Source organism: Gracilinanus agilis, chromosome 3, assembly GCF_016433145.1.
Source record: "Gracilinanus agilis isolate LMUSP501 chromosome 3, AgileGrace, whole genome shotgun sequence".
NCBI lineage: Eukaryota > Metazoa > Chordata > Mammalia > Didelphimorphia > Didelphidae > Gracilinanus > Gracilinanus agilis.
In genome coordinates this window covers 451,018,256-451,039,232 of record NC_058132.1, presented here as the reverse complement: position 1 = coordinate 451,039,232, position 20,977 = coordinate 451,018,256, and positions in this window count along the sequence as shown.

Here is a 20,977-nt window from a genome sequence, read left to right as displayed (position 1 = left end):
AACAGTCTCAATGTTATGCTTAGCCACACTGACTGCAGAAGAAGACAACTGTTCCCTATCTCTTCCCCAAAGTTTAGGATGAAATTCTGTAGCTAAGGGGTTGAGAAAGGTGGATTTGGACTTTCCTACACAGCTGCTATCATCTTTTAATTCAGTGAGTTGTTTCTTTAAAATCAAGTTCTTGCCAACATCTAGACTTCTTTGCTCTTTAACCTCTAACTGTGACATTGTGTCTAAAGCAATTGAATTGGAAAGAATTGTTGCATCTAATTCCCCTGAGGTTACTGAAAGTGTTCCTTTCTGGAAACTTTGTAAATCCTCGCCATCATGTTCTTTATCCAAGCTGTGCCTTTGCTTTATACTTGGAATAAAGAGAGGAATTTTAGTTTTTGATGATTCTAAACCATTTTGCAAAATTTCTTGATGTGATTCTTTGCAATGGTTTGATTCATGCTTCCCACCCAATGTGTGTGATATGGAATGAGAAAGCTGATCCCTTATATAATCATCCTCCTTAATGCCAAAGATTTCTATGCGCACTTGCATTATTTCTTCCCATTGCTCATTATCTACCAGAGACCTATGTGTATCCTCTGTGTAGATTACTTTAGACACTTTTTCTATTTTGCCCAGATTTCTCATTTTGCTTTCCTCATTTCTATTAGACTCTGCCACACCCGAATTACACTGATTGATAGGTTTTAAATCAGAAATCTTGATTCATAATGATTTTTTCGGTTTTGTTCCCATTTGTATATATCTCTCCATATCATCTAACGAAGGTGTTTGACTGTACTTTTTGCATGTATGATTGCAGCAAGTACCTTCATGTTTTTCTTCCTCACGCCTTTTTGATTCATTATTCCTAGCCCATTTTGAATTATAAAATGTCTTTCTATTATCTCTTTGATTATTGGGTTTTGAAAAATCTATTTGTTGCTTATATCTACAAAACCAAATCACATGCCCGATCTTCCCACACAAGTAGCATCGGGGTGCTAATTTTGATTTTGGGGTGCTGTTGGCAGGTTGTCTAAATTGATTTCTACTCATTTGGAGAGCAAAATTCTTTACCTCCTCAATTTCTTTCTCACGTTTCGATTGCTTTAATTGACGCTTCAGATCTGCTATGATCTCATCTTTATCATTGTCAGATGACATTCATATTTAAAAGCCAGTTAGTTTTTTTTTATTTTAATTTTTAAAAATATTTTTCCATGGTTACATGCTTCATTTTCTTTCCCTCCCCTCTTCCCTCTCACCTCCTAGAGCCAGTCAGTTTCCAAAGCATTCTATAGAAAAGGACTGGTGTCTCTATCAATGGAGATATGTAACTGCTCTGTAAATTAAGAGTATTGACTAGGGCAGTGATGGGCAAACTTTTTAAGGAGGGTGCCAAAGGAAAGGAAATGCTCATCTGTCAGTCTTTTTCTAAGGCAACACTTTCAAAGTCTTATTGTATTGTATCCTACTCATTGTATTCATCAGATTAGGAATAAAGTCATGAGGCTGGATAGAACATTTCAGGGGGCTGTGGGCTGTAGTTTGCCCATCACTGGGCTAAAGCAGTGAGAAGCCAGTAATTTACTCAAGGTCATTTAGATAGTATCTCTCAGAGGCAGAAGTTGCCAAATTCCAAAATCAGTTCTTAACCCATGGCTGCGTGCCGCATGAAACCTCTCTATGTCTGTCCATTTATCTTCTAGAATCTAGACTAAATTCCTGTATGAGATGTATAATTTCTGACTAGGCAAAGCAGTTATCCTCCAAGCCACTGGAAACAAATAAATAGAAATGTTGGAAGAGGACCAGGTCAGCAAATACAATAGGAATGTATCACATATCTAGTAAACTTGTGCCTTATTTTTTTAAACATTTATTAATATTCATTTTTAACATGGTTACATGATTCATGCTCCTACTTTCCCCTTCACCCCCCGCATTCCCTCCACCCATGGCCAATGCACATTTCCACTGGTTTTAACATGTGTCGTTGATCAAGACCTATTTCCAAATTGTTGTTAGTTGCATTAGTGTGGTAGTTTAGAGTCTACATCCCCAATCATGTCCACCTCAACCCATGTGTTCAAGCAGTTGTTTTTCTTCTATGTTTCCTCTCCTGCAGTCCTTCCTCTGAATGTGGGTAGCGTTCTTTTCCATAAGTTCTTTGGAATTGTCCTGTGTCATTGCATTGCTGCTGGTACAGAAGTCCATTACATTCGATTTTACCATGGTATATCAGTCTCTGTGTACAATGATCTTTTGGCTCTGCTCCTTTCGCTCTGCATCAATTCCTGAAGGTCTTTCCAGTTCACATGGAATTCCTCCAGTTTATTATTCCTTTTAGCACAATAGTATTCCATCACCAGCATATACCACAATTTGTTCAGCCATTACGCAATTGAAGGACATACCCTCCTTTTCCAGTTCTTCGCCACCACAAAAAGCGCAGCTATAAATATTTTCCTACAAGTCTGTTTATCTATGATCTCTTTGGGGTACATACCCAACAATGGTATGGCTGGATCAAAGGGCAAGCATTCTTTTATAGCCCTTTGAGCATAGTTCCAAATTGCCAGCCAGAATGGTTGTATCAGTTCACAACTCCACCAGCAATGCATTAATGTCCCAATTTTGCCACATCCCCTCCAGTATTCATTACTCTCCCCTTCTTTCATTTTAGCCAATCTGCTAGGTATGAGGTGATACCTCAGAGTTGTTTTGATTTGCATTTCTCTAATTATTAGAGATTTAGAACACTTTCTCATGTGCTTATTGATACTTTTGATTTCTTTACCTGAAAATTGCCTGTTCATATCTCTTGCCCATTTATCAATTGGGGAATGGCTTGATTTTTTTACACAATTGATTTAACTCCTTGTATATTTGAGTAATTAGACCCCTGTCAGAGTTTTTTGTTATAAAGATTTTTTTCCCAATTTGTTGTTTCCCTTCTGATTTTGACTACATTGTTTTTGTTTGTACAAAAACTTTTTAGTTTAATATAATCAAAACCATTTAATTTACATTTTGTAATTTTCTCTAACTCTTTCTGGCTTCTTGTATGATTTTTTTTCCCTTTTACTTCGAAGCTCTTGAATTTGGCTATTATATTCCTTGGCGTTGTCCTTTCTGGGTCTAGTGTAGAGGGTGATCTATGGATCCTTTTAATGTCTATATTGCCCTCTTGTTGTAGAACTTCGGGGCAATTTTGCTGAATAATTTATTTTAGTATGGAGTCCAAATTTCTATTAATTTCTGCTTTTTCAGGAAGACCCATGATTCTCAGATTGTCTCTTCTAGACCTGTTTTCTTTGTCTGTCACTTTCTCATTGAGATATTTCATGTTTCCTTCTATTTTATCAGTCTTTTGACTTTTTTTTATTTGTTCTTGCTGTATTGAGAGATCATTTGCTTCTAATTGTTCAATTCTAGCCTTTAGGGACTGATTTTCAGCTACAATCTTTTGGTTTTCCTTTTCAATCTGGTCATTTCTGGTGTTCAATTTGCTTATCAGTTCATTTGATTTCTGAGCCTCACTTTCCAATTGCAAAATTCTGCCTTTTAAACTGTTATTTTCTTGCCATCTCATCATCTCAGATTTGAACTCTTCAACAGCTTGTGGCCAGTTTTCATTATTTTGGGAAGGTTTGGATATGATTACTTGTTTGTTCTCCTCTGCTGTTTGCTCTGTTGTCTGGATTTGCTCTGTGTAAAAGTTGTCTAGTGTTACAGATTTCTTCTTGATGATCTTTCTCTTCTGGGGTTTTCCGATTTTGGCTTGCCATTTTTAGCTCCATGCCTTCTCAGCTTTATCCTCATACTCAGGGTCTGTCTGCGCTCTCTAGGCTCCCGAGGTCTCAGGTCTCGTTGTTCTTGGGGTCAAGCCTCCTGGTGATCCTCCCACCTGCCTCTCTGCCCGAGGCTCCTTCAACAGTCTCAGGGAGCTGCTTCCACAGCTGTGCTCCCGTCTGCACAGGATCCCCTCTAGAGGTCCAATGCTGCACTCAAGATCCTTGTGCACGCCTATGTCAATGCCTTTACCAGCACCTGTGTTCAATGTCTGTGTTTCAAAGTCCATGAGTTCTTTAGCCTCTTGGGGTCCTAAGTCTTGCTGCTCTCAGGAGCAGGCCCTGGAGCTGCCAATGACTTAATTGGTGCCCCAAACCTGCTTCAACTCTTGTGCACTGGCCTTGGCACTGTGGGTGGTGTGGGGGTTAGAGGTGGGGGTTTCTCAGCTCGTGCTCTAGTGAGAGCTGTTTCACACCTTTATAGCATAGAAATGCCCGGATACCACGTACTTTCAATGCTGCACCCTGTTGTGGGGTCCCTTTGTTCATCTGGATTTGTTTTTATGTCCCCTTGAGGAGTCCTATATGCTTTGGTTAGGAGAGGTTAAGCAACTGCTTTTTACTCTGCCGCCATCTTAAACCGGAACTCCTATGTCAACAACCTGCCTTATTTTTTTAATGAATTATCAATATTTATTTCTATCATGCTGGCTGGTTTTTGTCTTTTGTGCTTGAATGGAACCAAAATGACATCACTGGTGATGTCTTTTGACTCATGCATAAATTAGGTTTAAATGAGGAAGAATTGTACAAAATAGTTGACCTCACTTTCTCTTCCACAGTCAATGAAGTCCAGTGGTAAGACAAAAGTCAGGATGGCTGGTGACAGTTCAGGATGCAGTGGATGACTTTGGCATTTTCAATATCACCAAGCTCTAAGCCAGTGATTCCCAAAGTGGATGCCATTGCCCCCTGTGGGTGCTACAGCAATCTAGGAGGGCGGTGATGGCCACAGGTGCATTTAACTTTCATATTAATTGCTATTAAAATTTAAAAAATTAATTTCCATGGTACTAAATAATATTTTTTCTGGAAAGGGGGTGATAAGCCAAAAAAGTTTGGGAACCATTGCTCTCAGCATTCAACAGCACCTGCCTCTGTTGCCTTTATGGCCATTGGAATAAATTGTTCTCATATTCCCATTCCACTAGGAGAAGTCTTCACATATAACTACCTCCTCAGTAACTCTTCAAGAATATAACTTGGAAAAAATTAAGTGCAGACTTGCACTGGCAAAGGAACTTTCCTCATCTGGGAATTCCGTATAACAATTAAATCACAGGTACAGTCTCTATCCCTAAGTTAGGTGTTGTTTGAGGTTGTGGTATTTTTCTCATTTGATGAAGTGAGATAATATTTGTAAAGCATTTAGCATCATGCCTGAAACAGTTGTTTAGTAAATGCTTGTTCTCTTCTTCCTTTGAGGGTTAAGTAAAACAATGTGCATTATAAAGCACTGTCAGCCCACATGAATATTATTATTTTTTAATTATTTTTTGGGGGCAGCTGGGTAGCTCAGTGGATTGAGAGCTAGACCTAGAGATGGGAGATCCTAGGTTCAAATCTGACACTTCCTAGCTGTGTGACTCTGAACAAATTACTTAACCCCCATTGCCAAGCCCTTCTGCCTTGGAACCAATACATAGAATTGATTCTAAGACTGAAGGTAAGAGTTGAAATTTTTTTTCCTATTACATATAAATATTTAGGTATTTCTTTTCTTAATTTAAATGTATTCATTTTTTTGTTGAAAATATTCGGTTAGCTCCCTCCATTTTTCTCCTCCCCCGTTAAGAGAAGGCATCATTTCCCAAAAAGATGTACATATATAAAACCATGTCTTATTTATTTCTATTCTGAAGAATAAAGTAATTTCCATGTCCGAGGAGGTGGCCTAATAGCTCCAAAATTTTATTGATCTGGTTGCAACCAATTCTCAGAATCACCTAATAATAATTGACATTTATATACTACTTTAAAATTTGCCAACTGTTTTAAATACAGTGGTGCCAAGCTTAGACTCAGGAAGATCTGAATTCAAATTTAGCTTCAGACACTTACTTGCTGGGTGACTCTGGGCAAGCCATTTAACCTTGTTTACCTCAGTTTCTTCATCTGTAAAATGTCATATTCAAACTCTGGGAGTTGTGAGTCTCACCTTGATTGATAGGTGAAGACTGTTGGAGACATCAGAATGTTCCCAGATCTGTGAGGACAAAAGGAAAGGCAGTTGGCCAGAGGATATAAATACCCTGATCTCAACCTGACAAGGACCTTTTGGCTTTGGCCCTTGGCCTGGAACCCTTGGCTTGGACATTGATCTCTGATCTTGGAGCATTGACCTGTGGATCTCTGACCATGAGTCCTCTGATTTTCTCTGAATTCCCCTCTAGATATTTAGACATTTGAACCATCATTAGATATTTAGGTATCCGGGCCTAGGTGGGAACCAGGAAGAGGGAAGGAGAAGAAGCAGAGGTACGTAAGGGAGGTGTTTCCTGACGGCTGTAGGACTGACATAAGAACTTGGTAATAAGAAGCTGAGAGGGATCATTGTTATCTGTATCAACCAAGCAGCTTGCTTTCTCTGGTTTGGCCCTGGCCAAGCTGAGTCAGAGGAGGTGAAGAACAAGAGCTCCAGCATTACTGAAACAGCCTACGGTCCTGAGGGATTAGTGATCATAGCCATTAGTGACAGGGTCTCCTATCCTCAATCCGTTCCTGATTATTTCTTTCCCTTAACATTATAACATTTCCATTAACATCTATAGATAAAGTTTATTAAGTACCTTCCTGAGTGATTATTACATCACAACCCTTGGAGAGGGAGCAAGGCAAGCATATGAAAACATTATCCAAGGCTAATAGAGCCCAATATTAATAATCAGTCCAACCCCAGGTGGGACCTGAAAGGGTTACCCATCTACCTGACCTTTAGGGATCCTGCCTAGGTGCTGTTATCGAGAAGGGGCAATTATTATAACATCCAGCTGAGTGACAGGACTCAGGTGTCTCTGCATCAGCTATCAAGGGAATCCAAGGCACAGTTTCCCTGATTAATATACCATATAATAACTATAACAGTAGGCAAAGATACCTTCTTTATAACAAAAATGAGTTGGAGAAGGAAATGACAAACCATTCTAATATCTTAGCTAAGAAAATCCCAAGTAGTGTCATAAAAAGTCAAACATGACTAAATAACAGCAACGAAATGAATGCTTTCTTTTATTTCTGTTCCTATAAGCTCAGTATAATGCCTGAAACATGTTAAGTGCTTAATAAATGTTTGATGACTGACTGACAAATGTATACTTTTTTTTGGCAGTACAGGAATGGCTGAGGAAAGGAGAACTGAATTTAGCTACACCTGAATTCTTCTTTGTTCTTTTATTCTGCCATTAGGTATCAATTATCTTTTGACTCCCTCATTTCTCCTGATATCTCATGTTCCCTCTCACCCCTCCACTCTGCCATGAAAATTTCAGTTAGAATTCCAAAGCAATAAACTATGCAGTCATACAAAAGATTCAGGGCTTAATATTAGGATAGGTTTCTGAAGACAAGTTTTGAAGACCCATACCAAAAAATTCAACTGTGGTCTTTGGATTGTCTAATAACTCTAGTCCTATTCTGTCTACTCCTTGTTACCTGTAAAAGTAGTACTCTTGGACAAATCACTTAACTGTTCTGTGTCTCAGCTTCCTCATCCACAATATGAAGAAGTCTGGCTGAATGATCTTGGAGGTTTCATCCAGGTCAAATGCATGATCCTTCAGTAAAAAAAAAAAAAAAAAAAAAATTGTTCCCACTCAGAATTTTTCCCAATGACTACATCCCAACCTCCAAATTCCTAAATGTTATCCACACTTACAGCTGCTGCTGTAAAACCCATAATCTCATCCCTATCCAGCTCGTTTCTCCCTCTCCTCAGACTTCTTTCTCCCCAAATCTCTGTGAACAAACTGACCTACATTTTCTACAGTCTTTAAACCTCTTCTCATTAACTGCAACCTGGCTTTTCTCCACACAACCCTCTCCAGTAGAGACTGCTTCTTTTCCCCAAAGGGATTAGCATTTGGCATACTCTTCACTACATAATGCCTTGACACTGGATAAAGGCTTGTTGAATTAAACTGAACTGACTTGCCAGTTTAAGAGAACAACCAAAACCCAATTACCTCCTCCCTCTTATAAAGACTGTCAATTATTTACATTATCTTTTCCCCAACTTTTCTCCCACTTTCATCAGTGACATTAACACTCCCAACTCCATCTCTACCCCATCCCTGCCCTCATTCTCAATGATTTTAGCATACAGGTTGACAAAGCAAACATTTTTGCCTTGTTAGTACCTTGGTTCTTGGACCTCTAATATTTGACATCTCAGTTTAGCCAATAGTAAAGCCACAATTTGTACATTTTTACTTGGAATTAGCTCATCTTCAAGAGATCACACTTAGATTTTCTTCTCTGTTAACTTTTCTATCTTTTGCCTTTTTCCTTTTTAAAATCCTTATCTTCTATCTTAGAATCAATACTCAGTCTTGGTCCCAAAGCAGAAGTGCAGTTAAGGGCTAGGCAATGGGGTTTAAGTGACTTGCCCAGGGTCACACAGCTAGGAAGTGTCTGAGGCCATATTTGAACCTAGGACCTCCTGTTTCTAGTCCTGGCTCTCAATCCACTGAGCCACCCAGCCACCCCCTTCCTTTTGCCTTTCCTATCTCCTAAACAACATATTCTTTCATAGAACCTTTCCTTAGTCTCCCTTTCTGGTTTTACCTATCTCTCCATTAACCCTGGACTCCATGCTCATCTATTCCAATAATTGTTACAAAATATATGTAGGTGAGTAGGTAGAGAGGTAAATAGAAAGGTAGAGGTAGATGAATAGGTATCTGCCAGATACTGTGCTAAGCACTGGAGGATGCAAACACAATCAAGCAAAATATCTCTTAATTTCAAGTAGCATCTTTCATTCTAAAGGAGGAAGACAAAATATAAAGGAAAAGGAAATTGTCACGGTGAAGATATACTTCTAGAAGGAGCATGGAAACCTGGTTTCAGCCTACATAAGGGGTTGGTGGGTGATAAGGAAGTGGAAGAAATGAGGATCATGGCTAGACAGTAGATAGGTAACATTGTAAGCAGAACCTTGCTCCTGCTTCTTTAGCCTTCTCCCTACTAATCTAGATCCTCTTGGAATTTTAGTGGAATTGGTCTTTCAAAATCTAACAGAGTCTTCTCTGACTTCATCTCCCCGATATTCTGCAATATTTGATATTATTGGGGTTAAATATTTATTAAGTGCCTGATATATTTTAGATATTGTGCTAAGCTCTTTATACAAATATATAATTTAATCTTCACAACAACCACAGGAAGAATTTGATATTCTATCGACCCCTCTGCTCCTTGACATTCTCTCTTTCTTTGACTTTTCTGACATTGTACTATCCTCTATTTTCTCTGATAGCTCCTTTTCTCATTCTTCTTCCCTTTTCCCCTTGCTAACCATAGATAATCCACAGGGTTCTTAGCCCTCTTTTTCTCTGCACTTTATCCCTTCATATTTCTAACTACTTAAATAATTTCAAGAGTTACCTAAAAACAGATGTTCTCAAATATATAGATGTGTCCCAGCTCTCTCCACTGAGATCTTGTACTGGACATTTTCACTTGGTTATTTTGTTAGCACTTATCATGTAACATATATCCAAAGCAATGCTAATTCTCTTCTTTCCAAACAATATCCCAATTTTGCTATTTATTTTAGCTCCCCACTCTCTTTCACCCCTATATTTAATTAGTAACTAAGACCTGTTGATCTGTAAATTCTATTTCCATAATATTTTTAGAATTTGGTATTGTCTGATGGGATTGTAGTTGTTTATGTGCTTTCTTTTCTCCTTAATCATATTTTTTTTTATGTCCTTGAGGATAGACTCATCTTCCCTTACTCATAAAATAGTGCTTTGCCCTTAGTGGGTCCTTTATAAATGAAGGAAGTGGGGAATAAAAGACAGAAGGTGGAAGGAAGGAAAGAAAAGAAAAAAAAGAAAGGAGAGGGGAAAGAAGGAAGGATCTTGAAGGCTGAAAAGGGAATTCTGTGGAAGTCTACACTAAATCTTTCCCTTAAGAGAAATTCAGAAAATTTGTTTTTGAAAGAAAAAGCCTGGGCATCAGATTATTTTGTTTTCAGCTCCTACAATATGAATTCTACTGATGCAATCATTATAACAAAATTCTTCTAAACAAAACAATGACCATATCCTGAAGGACTTCTTATAATGGAAAATGACCCTATTTCTAGAGCCAAGCCATTCACAATGGTCAATATGTTAGACCCATCAGATCCAACATTAGTCAAGGCCACAATATTTTCCTAGCAATGTAATTTCTGCCTCTTCCTCAGTACCTTTGTGACCCTTAGATTGGATGATTATTTCATGTTTTACTTGGGTCTGATGTTCTTTTGAAAAAAAAAAAGGATTAAAATGTGAAATGAAAACCACAGATGTAATAATGTTGGGATTAATGAGGTGTTGAATTGTATTCTTATTTTGCTATTGTTGGCAAGTGTGATCTTAAACTGAATTCAAAGTGGAGACATTTTAAAAACAGAAACGTAATCCAAGAAATCAATATTCTGTTTTGTCAATGTGATTTATTTTCCTCCTGAACCATAGGATATAGGACAATGCCATTGGACAGGTACTTGTTTCCTATAAAATACCTCTTTTACTACAAAGATTACTGTTAAAAATGAATTATCTAAGAATGGCAGAACTTTGACATAGAAAGACCACTGAATGGAAAATCAGAAGGTCTGGGTTTAGGTACCAGTTTTGACACTTGCTGTGTGATTATCAGTAAGCCACTTAACCTTTCTGAAATTAAGTTTCCTTATCTGTAAAATACTAGCCATATATTAAGGTGTGTAATCCATGAAAATAGCTACTTGCTTTACCTAATCAGATTGTAATACCTCTCTACCTTAGTCAGGACCTCAGGAGAGGCAACTGGTAGTGGATAGACTACTGAGTCTGGATTGAGAAAGACTCAAATTCAAATCTGGCCTCAGATACCTACTAGCAGTGTGACCTTAGACAAATCACTAAACATCTATTTGGCTCAGTTTCCTCAACTATAATGGGTATAATAATAGTACCTATCTTGCAGAATTTTTGTGAGGATCAAGTAAGATAATATTTGTAAAAGTACTTAGCAAAGTGCCTGGTATTGAGTAGATGCTATATAAATTATAAATGTTTATTCTCTTCCCCTATTTCTCCTGTTTTAGAATGATTCCTCTGGGAGTACAATTCATCACCAGATAGTGTAATGCAGGGTTCTACATTGCAATATTAGCTTAGGCAAAGCTGTCAGTTGCCCTGGATGGAATGTTGATGATGGCATGTTCCATGGGCCAGGTGCCAGCTGGCAGTTGGGCTGAGACTCTAAAAGCCCCTGCAAACTCAAGCCTGGGTTCTGTTTTTCCCCCCAGACTTCACCCTGTCCACTCATCTACCTCTTTCCCCTGGGCTTGGGTGGTGGGAGTGGAAAAGGGTTGAGGGAAGATGATTGTGGGTAGGAACTTAGGATAGCCTAGATATTAGGACCTTCTTTAAGAGCAACACAACAATATCTATTTTCATTATCAACTAAATTAGCCAGAAGATCTGATCAATCTCTCGACCAGAGACAGCTTAGCTCTGGCCGAGGGCAGACAGCCCTCTGCCTGCCAAGACCTTCTTAGGACCTTTGCCAGCATCACCCAGTGAGACCATAGCAACAGCTTAGTAACACCAAGCCCTCTTACCTTGCCTATTCCTTCCCCAGTTTTCAATAAATCCCTTAGCCTTAACCAGAAAATCTTGTGGTTATTTCTTTACCACCAAGGCTAAGGAGGATAGGGAAGAAGAGAGAATTCTGAGCAGTTGAGATTCAACCTACCCCATTGGTGGGGCAGGAAGTTCAAGCACCCACTTCCTGCCAGTCTGCCATCATCCAATAAGAGGTAGTTACATCAGCAGGGAGAGGCTGGCCACCTGGCATCTTAAAGGAGCCTAGCAGTTAGCAGAGAAGGTTTACTGGGCACTTAGCTTTCAGGGTTTGGATTTGTACCTAAATCAAGTACATTCCCAGCTGAGTTTGCTCATCCTTCATAACATCCAACTCCAACCTTCCTGCAAGACTTGCTACTGGCTCAAGGCCCATTAGTGACTATTCACTCCCTCATAACAATAGCCAATCTCTTGATGATAGTACCATTTGGTGAACATAAAGTGAGTCCATTGCTAAGTCTGGAAGCCTTTCCAGCTTGATGACATCTGCCATAACATGTGGACATTTACCATTCTGAGAGTAGATTTTAGTAGAGATCTAAAATGGAGATTTTATATTTATAATACTTATCTCAAAGAGTTTTATAAGGATCAAGGGAAATAATTTGTAGGAAAATCCATTGTAAGATTAAAGTATTATTGGGCATTATGTCTTGGTTATAATTAGTTTGTCAGATTGACTAGGCACCTGAAAAATTGCCAAGATGATAGGAAGTAAAATTAGTCTCTTGCCAGTGTCCTCTGAATATGCCATGAGGTTACTGGCTGCTGCTAGGCATTGTGTTGTCTCTGTTTTGAGTGTTGCATATCTGTTTTCTGTCTTCTCATATCTGCTGGATATTTCTACTGTCTGGTGGTAATTAATCTGCTTTATTCTAATGTCAAGTTTGTATGCCCATATAGATTATGTTTATGTTTATATAGATTGTCTAAATGAGTATCATGGGAAAGCATGGAAAGATACTTTTAGAATCTTGCCCACCTCTCTCTAAGGGACACTTTGGTTCTTGCCTGAAGTGAAGGGACCCCTCAGTTATCTACTGTGCTATTCTCAGAGAGGAGATGTTGGCCTAAAATTATATTTATTTGCCTCTCCAAATATTGTTAGGCTATGAAAAATTATTTTTAGGCTAAAGCTGAATCCCTGGTCACTACTCCTAAGCTTGTATCTGAGGGCTTAGTTCTTTCCCAGCAAATGATAATTACACTAAAGGCTACTACAAACAGTGAATACTGAATAAACTACATTAAGTGGCAGAGCTAAGATTTTTAACTCTTGGCCAATGACTTTAAGTTTAGTATTCTTTCTAATGCAATTGACTAAGACTGCTGCTGATTAAAATTCTGCAGACATGGGCAACTATCTGATTTAGGGTTAGGAAATTCATTTAAGTTTCTACTACATTTCTGACTGGGATTCAAAATCATTTTGAGGTCTCTATCCTCACCCAAGCCCTAAAGGCTCATATGGGGGCTGGGTCTCTAAAGTAATTTTACTAGCACTTTAATTGTAATGAAAATGAAATTGATCATCATCAAAAGCTAAGAATCATAGCAAGGACATCCCCTTCTATATTCCTGATCCACATTTATGTTTATTATACATCTACAGCGTAACAACAGCCTCTGGCTATTGAGGAGAGTTAATATTGAATAGTATTATTTATCAGTAATATTTCTATGTGAAATGATTTTTTCTTAGCCTCTCTAAAAACCTCTAAATAAGGTTGAAACATTCTGCTTCCAGGCTAAGGTAGCTTCATTTTCCAACTTATCAAAAGTAGACAAAAGAGTTAATCCTGTCTTCACAATCTAGTGAGGTACTAAGTAGGGCTACTTAAGTTATTGTTAACCAAAGTGTTAACTCAAAATAGACAAAGGGAATAAAGGATTCCCTTTCATAAGTGTAACCTCAGAATGGACAAAGAATTCCCTTTTCCCAGCAATGGGGCTCAAGTGACTCGCCAAGGGTCTCAGAGCTAGGAAGTGTCTGAGGTCATATTTGAACCCAGGACTTCCCATCTATAGGCCTGGCTCTCAATCCACTGAGCCACCTAGCTGCCCCTGACCTTTTGTCTTTTGATAAGGTCTTGAAAAGATTAAATACCAGGCTGATCAGCTGTGAACTATTACCCCTGTGAAAGTAAGATGAGCCAAACACTTGACTAGGGAAAGGGTGTGCTGGCATTTTCCATATTTAGGCAAAGACTAAAAAACCCTCCCCTGTGATGAAGTAATGAGAGAGGAGTTATGGGCATTCCTGCCCCCCTCAACCCAGAGGATCCCCCTAGGGTTTCATACCCTTAATCATAACCTGGGAACACCAGGACTGAGACTAAACATTACTCATAGCTGCCCTTACCTCTGAACAATCAAGGATCATTGAAGTCATGGGGAGAAAGCAAGGTGGGTAGCTGAAACTTATATCCTCTTCCTGGAGATTTTTTTCCCACTTTGTCTGAGTTGCAATAAATCAATGAATAATTCTATAAATTAATTGGCAATTCAAGTGGGCATTGTAAACACTAAGATAGCAGCTGCTCTGTGGAAATCCAGTTCATGAAGGTGAATGCAAGTTGAGGAAGTGGCCCAGAGGGGTTGCTATATACAGTGAAGAGAATGAGAGAGTTTAAATGACTTGCCCAGATTTAAAGTGTCTAAGCCAAGATTTAAACTTTCCTGATATTTGCTCGTCTCTATCCATTACACAATATTTCCTCTTGTATTAATTATTTTGGTTACTATAGTTATATAAGACATGTAATGTATATAAAATGAGTTTACCACTTGACTCTAATAAGCAATTCTTTTCAGTAATAAAGGATTCATTCAATTACAATCCTCTTTATTCACATTTCCATTCAACCATGTATATTCTGTTTGTGTTTAGTTTCAGTTCCTGGAAAGACATTTTATTTCTTTTTCTGAGTGCTTGTCAGCTCTTCTACGATCAAAAGAGTTTGATTAATTAGTGACATATACACACAAAAAAAGAGAGTTAATTTATTTCCTTCCTTGGAGTCTTTCAACTGTCCATCATCTAAATATTTTCTAGGCTAATCATTCTTCCTGAGATGCTAATGTTGAGGCTTATCCCAGTTTAAGTCATAACATAAGGAAACAGTTTGCCTGGAAAACTCTCTGGCAAAGCTCATCACAGAAATTTTCATTGACATCTCTATTTTGGATATTTTTTCCTCATCTTAGCAGAGATGATTAATAGAGCCTGAAGTCTCTCAAAAATGATCCTGCTTAAGATAAATCACTAAATTCTAAGCAACATTTTGTTGAGTATCAAATATTTTGCAATATTAAAGTCAACTGGTTATATGCTTCCAAATACATTCTGATATGCTATCACAAATAGAGAAAAGGATACAGAAAAGTTATGGTTATGGTTATGTATCTGTGGTTCTATTTAGGGAACAAAGGCATTGGCCAAATACAAATTTGGTCAGAATGAATGAAAACAAAGCATTAATCCATGTGAATTTTACTGGCATGTCTAGATCTAGACTCTAGCATATGAATAACAGCTCTTTCCTTCGCTGTTTATATATAACTCAGAAGAACGAGGCTAACTAGTGTTTCAATTCAATCTACATAGATCATTTTGTTGTGGATTTGTCCTTCGTACATTCTTAATGGAATCATACATTTTGTTGATAGTCAAACACTCAATCAATCATATAATTTCCCCCCTGTACCCTGAAAATATTTTAGAAATGACTAAGAAAAAAAAAGATGGAGATGTAAATTGTAAGAGAACACTTAAAAAACTCAGAAACATCAAAAGAATAAAAATAGCTATAAAAGTTCCATAATATAAATTTACACCTAAACCTAGAAAATAAAATGTTTTAAATCATACAAAATTTTTAAAAATACCAATTCAGAGTTAGAATACTCCAAGAAAAATATATGATATGAAGAAAGAAATAATGTAAGACATTCTTAAAGTTTTTCACAAGTGGAAAAATGACACATTCAAATAATTTAAGCAATAATTAATTTTGGTAAGAAAATTTAAAGGACAAATAAAAGATATACTTCTAGGAATTAAAAAGTCACAGTGGGAGGGGGCAGCTGGGTAGCTCAGTGGAGTGAGAGTCAGGCCTAGAGACAGGAGGTCCTAGGTTCAAACCCAGCCTCAGCCACTTCCCAGCTGTGTGACCCTGGGCAAGTCACTTGACCCCCATTGCCCACCCTTACCACTCTTCCACCTATAAGACAATACACCGAAGTACAAGGGTTTAAAAAAAAAAGCCACAGTGGGAAACTAAAAGAATTATAATGAAAAAAATTTTTTAAACATTTGGAAAATATAATGAAAACATTGATTAATAACAGCTTACATTTATATAATGCTTGAATGTTTACAAAGTGTCTTACATATATCATCTCATCTGATCCTTACTTACAACCCTATAAAGTAGGTACTACATTTTACAGATAAGGAAATTGAGGATAAGTGACTTGCCTAGGATCAGACAGGTAGTGCCCAAGCTGAGATTCTATCTGAATTTAAGACTAGACCTCTATTCCCTATATCAAGAGGCCTCTCAATATGAAGAATATAACAGAAAAATCAGTCTAAGTAACAAACAATATATATACTTCAGTGAAAATCAAAATTGTAGCCAATATAGAAAGACTGGAAAAAACATTTTCAGAAAATAACTCAATTACTGAGAGAACTGGAAAATATGTCAATATATGCAAAGCCAAGATATAACAACTTGGGGATTTTTGTTATCCCAGGGAATTTAGAAAAACAAAAGAATTTGAGAACTACATTCTAGGAAATCATATGATGAAGAAGAGGAAGAAGAAGGAAGAGGAGGAGGAGAAAGAAAGAAAGAAAGGAAGGAAGGAAGAAAGAAAGAAAGAAAGAAAGAAAGAAAGAAAGAAAGAAAGAAAGAAAGAAAAAAAAAGAAAGAAAGAATCTGTAAGATCCTGCTATGTGATAATAACATGGGAGGCACAGCCTGGTGGAACAGTGGATAGAGCACCAGACATGGAGTCATAAAGATTTGAGTTCAAATGTGGACTCAGACACTTTCTAGCTATACAACCCTGGGCAAGTTTCTAAACCTTGTTGGCCTCAGTTTTCTCATCTGTAAAATTAACTGGAGAAGAAGATGGCAAATCACTCCAGTATCTTTGCCAAGAAAACTCTAGAGAGTCAATCACAAGTGAAATGACTGAACGACAAAATGGCATATTAGAATTAAAATCCAGAAATAAAATAACAAGGGGGGATGGAAATTCCATAGTCTACAAGAAGAGATATCAAAATGTCAGACTGAAAAATATAAATAGGATTACTTTTCAAGGAAGATAAGGAATAATTAGGAAAAAATAGAAAACAAAATAAATACAATGAATAAGCATGGATTATGAATTCAAGATTATCTGTGTTGCAAAATGTAGAACACCATTTTAAGGCAAGAAATGAACATGTACTTCTTTTCTTTCCTTTTCTTTTTCCTTTCTTTTTCTCCCCTACCCTCCCCCCCCCCCCCCCACTATTTGTAACTTGGGTCTTTCTGTCTCACCTAAGCTCTAATTGTAGTGGCCACTTATGAGGCTGCCACTGATTGAATAAAGAAAGCTTTGACCATTCTGACAGATTTTCATTATCAATATCAATTCTAGGTCCTCCAACATAGATTCTAACTAATATATTTAGTCAAAAATTTCCTGGATGTGCTGCTTGTAACATTGCCAAAACAATGGGATGGATGTCTTCTCAAAGTATAAAAGCAGTTTCCCTTTAAGACATATTTTATTTAAAAGAAGTATGGTGACAGCTAGTGAATGATTTAAATTCTTCAGGAGTTTTCCTCTATAGCTCATAAGACTCTGATGCTACATATATGGTGACATAATTAAGGGTGTAGACATCCTTAGAAGAGTCCAAAGGAGGTTTCTGATCTGTGCAAAGAATAAAGACAAAATTAGAAAGGAAATTGTAGAAACAGGTACTTTTTGTGATAAATGACAGCAATGCTTTCTTGTTGACCTGTGCAAAGTTCTAACAGTAGTCTCTGGATCATACTATCCTTGAGCAGTAATTAATTGTTGCCTCACTTCCACTTTGGATTTTGTGTCTAAGGATAGCACCAGGGGCTAAGAAGCAGTGATTAAGTCTAATGTATGCACTATCACAGACTCAGATATGAATAACTACTTGGCATTCCAGGCAGTAGCCTCATGCTAGTGAGTCCAGCACCATGGAATGCTTTTATCATGTCAATGGAACATTAAGAGGAAGCATAGAATAGTGACTCTGGAGTCAGAAGACTTGGGTTCAAATTACACCTCTTATGCTTTGTGTGTATGACCCTAGGCACTTGACCTTCCTTGGCCTCAGTTTGTTCATCTATAAAATTAAGGGATTTGACTAAAGGCCACTGAAGTTCCTTCTAGCTTCAGATCTGTGATATCCTTTTTGCACAATAGAATTTGAGTAGGTTTGGAAAGCAGATAGTCTGGTAGAGTGGAACAAGAACTTGAATCTGGAGCCCAAGGACCTGTATTCAAATCCCAGCTCTGCTACTTTCTACCTCTGTTCAGGGTCACATGGCACTGAGTCAGGATTTGAAATATATCTTTCTGATTCTAAGTCCAGCATTGTACCCACCATTCCACAATGTCTTTCTGGTCCCTGTTGGACTAGATGATTTCTAAGGTGCTTTTTCTTTATTAATTTATAATTTGATGAAAATATGATATCCTTGCTTAGTTTTTTTGATGAGACATCTTGAAGGGCATGTATCTTAATTAAGATGGGTGATGCAGTAACTTAAGCAGCTGGAGCTCAGAAGAGAAATCAGGTCTGGATTTATAGGTCTTGGAGTTATTCTGCATAGAAAGTACAACTAAACCCTTGGGATATGAGATCATGAAATGAAAGAATGAGGACAAGAAAGGGAAAAAAGCCCACACACACAGTTAGTAGGCATTACATGGATGATCACCTAGCAAAGGAGACTGAGGATTGATCAGACAAATTGGAGAAACCAAGGAGAATGATGTGGTAAAAACTTAGAGAGGAGATAGTATCTGGGAGGTGAAAGTAGTTAATAGTATCAAATGCTGTTGTAGCTAAGAAAAATGAGACTGGAGAAAGGTTCACTGGATTTGGCAATTAAGAAATCACTGATAATCTTAAAGAGTACAGTTTCATTTGAGTGATAAGGTTCAGAAGCTAGATTGCCAAGGGTTTAGTAGCAAGTGAAGTAATAGAAAGAGACAATGCATATAGACATTTTTTTCTAGGGTTTTGGGAAAAGAGGGACAAATCTAGGACTAGACCTTTCAGGGATGGTATAGAATATTTTTAAGAATGGGAGAAACTTAGATACTCTTGTAGGTAGAAAGTAAGAAATCACTAGATAGTAGAGATAGATAATTAGAGAGAGAAGGAATGATAAAGGGGACAATCTTCTGGAGAAGTAAGTAGTAAATCAGGGGAACAAAGAAAAAGATCAGCTTTGGTGAAGAGGAAGATCTCTTCATCAGAGACTCAGGTGAAAGCAGAAATAGAGGAAAAGAATGTCAAGAGGTTATGAGAGAAGAAGAAAGCAATAGTTCGTAGCAAATGGCCCCAATTTTCTTAGTAAAGTATGAAGTGAAATCCTGTAGTGTAGGAGTATTGTGGGGGACTTGAGGAGAGAAGAAAAGGTCAGGAATAGACACTATAATGAGTGGAAAAGAAAATCAATTACTGTCTTGACGCTCTAGTAGAGATTGGATAACATAACTTTGTAGTGGACACCATAAGCATAATTGAGTGATTTCCTCCATATCTATTAAGTAGCAATAAGAGTGGAGGAGGGAGACAGAAAGTAATTTAGTGATCTGGTAGTGGAGTTTGTCAAGGAATTAATGATGCATAATAGGAAGAAGGAGCAAGAGATTCAAGAGAGGAGTATGATGTATTGTTGAAATGGTTATCTAAAGGGTCAAGAATGGGAAAGAAGGAAATTTTAGCTGGATCAAGGTTTTGGAGAGTAGAGGAGTTGGATGTCATTATGAGAATGAAGAATATGTGGAATTGAAGGAGTAAGGCATAGGATGAGATAGTTACAGGAGATTTTTATAATCTAGTAAAGGAATTTTGGAATTCTTGACCCCAAAGTAGCATACTAGATAGGCAATGATAAAAGTGTGACCATTTCTATTATGAGCTGAGGTAGAATAGAGGACTAAAGTCAGCTAGGCAGTTCAGTGGATAGGGAACCAGGTCTGGAATCAGGATAATTTGAGTTTAAATCTGGCCTCTGACACTTACTGGCTATGTGACCCTGGGAAAGTCATTTAATCCTGCTTGCTTCAGTTTTTTTTTCATCTATAAAATGACCTGGAAAAGGAAATGGCAATATCTTGCCAAGAAAATATGAAAAAAGGGGTCATGAAGAATGGACACAACTGAAAATGACTGAACAACAACCACAAAGAATTGAAGAATGGGTCATGAGAATCAAGTAGAATGAAGAAATGGGAGATTAGGGTGTTTAAGAGAACCTTAAAATGTATGTTGAAATACACTAGTATAAGGAAGGGAGTTAAGGTGGAAGGGAAGACTTTGAGCACCAGTAACTGAACTGATTGAGAAAAGAGGGAGGATGTCTTAAAGGCCATTAGATGAAGAACGAATTGATTGTCAATATGTTCTAAGGGGGAAGCTGCAAAACTGGGGTACAGTTTTTCCTCTTTAAGGGTTCAGAAAAGTTTTACAAAACATGTTTTGTACATTAACAATCTGAACCATTCTTTCATGGCCCATTGAAAGTGGTGAAATTGCCAATGACTAAAATGCTTATCTAGCTCACTTGGGTCTCACTGAACAGGCAGAAAGAGGTAGAATGAAGAAAAGGAGCTGAAATAAGCTTTCAGACAGATCCTAATTGCTTGGCTAAAGAAAAGTTTGCTTTAATCTTACCTTTCAGGCCTACTCCTGGAAACAAAACAAAACAAAACATATGCTTTCAGTTAAAATAATTCCTTATGTTTGTAAAGCACTTCTTTCTTCTTCAACCACTTTCATATGTGCTTGTAATTTTTTTCTTCCCTTGTAGTCCTGTGAGGCAGTACTAAGCCCACTTTATAGATAAGGAAGCTAAGACACAGAAACATTTAGTGACTTGTCCAGAGTTATACAACTAGATTGGCATAGGACTAAGATTAGAATCAATGTGTACCAATTCCAGTTCAAATCAAGATAATTCAATTTCACAAACATTGGTTAAATTCCCCCCATCTACAAGGCAT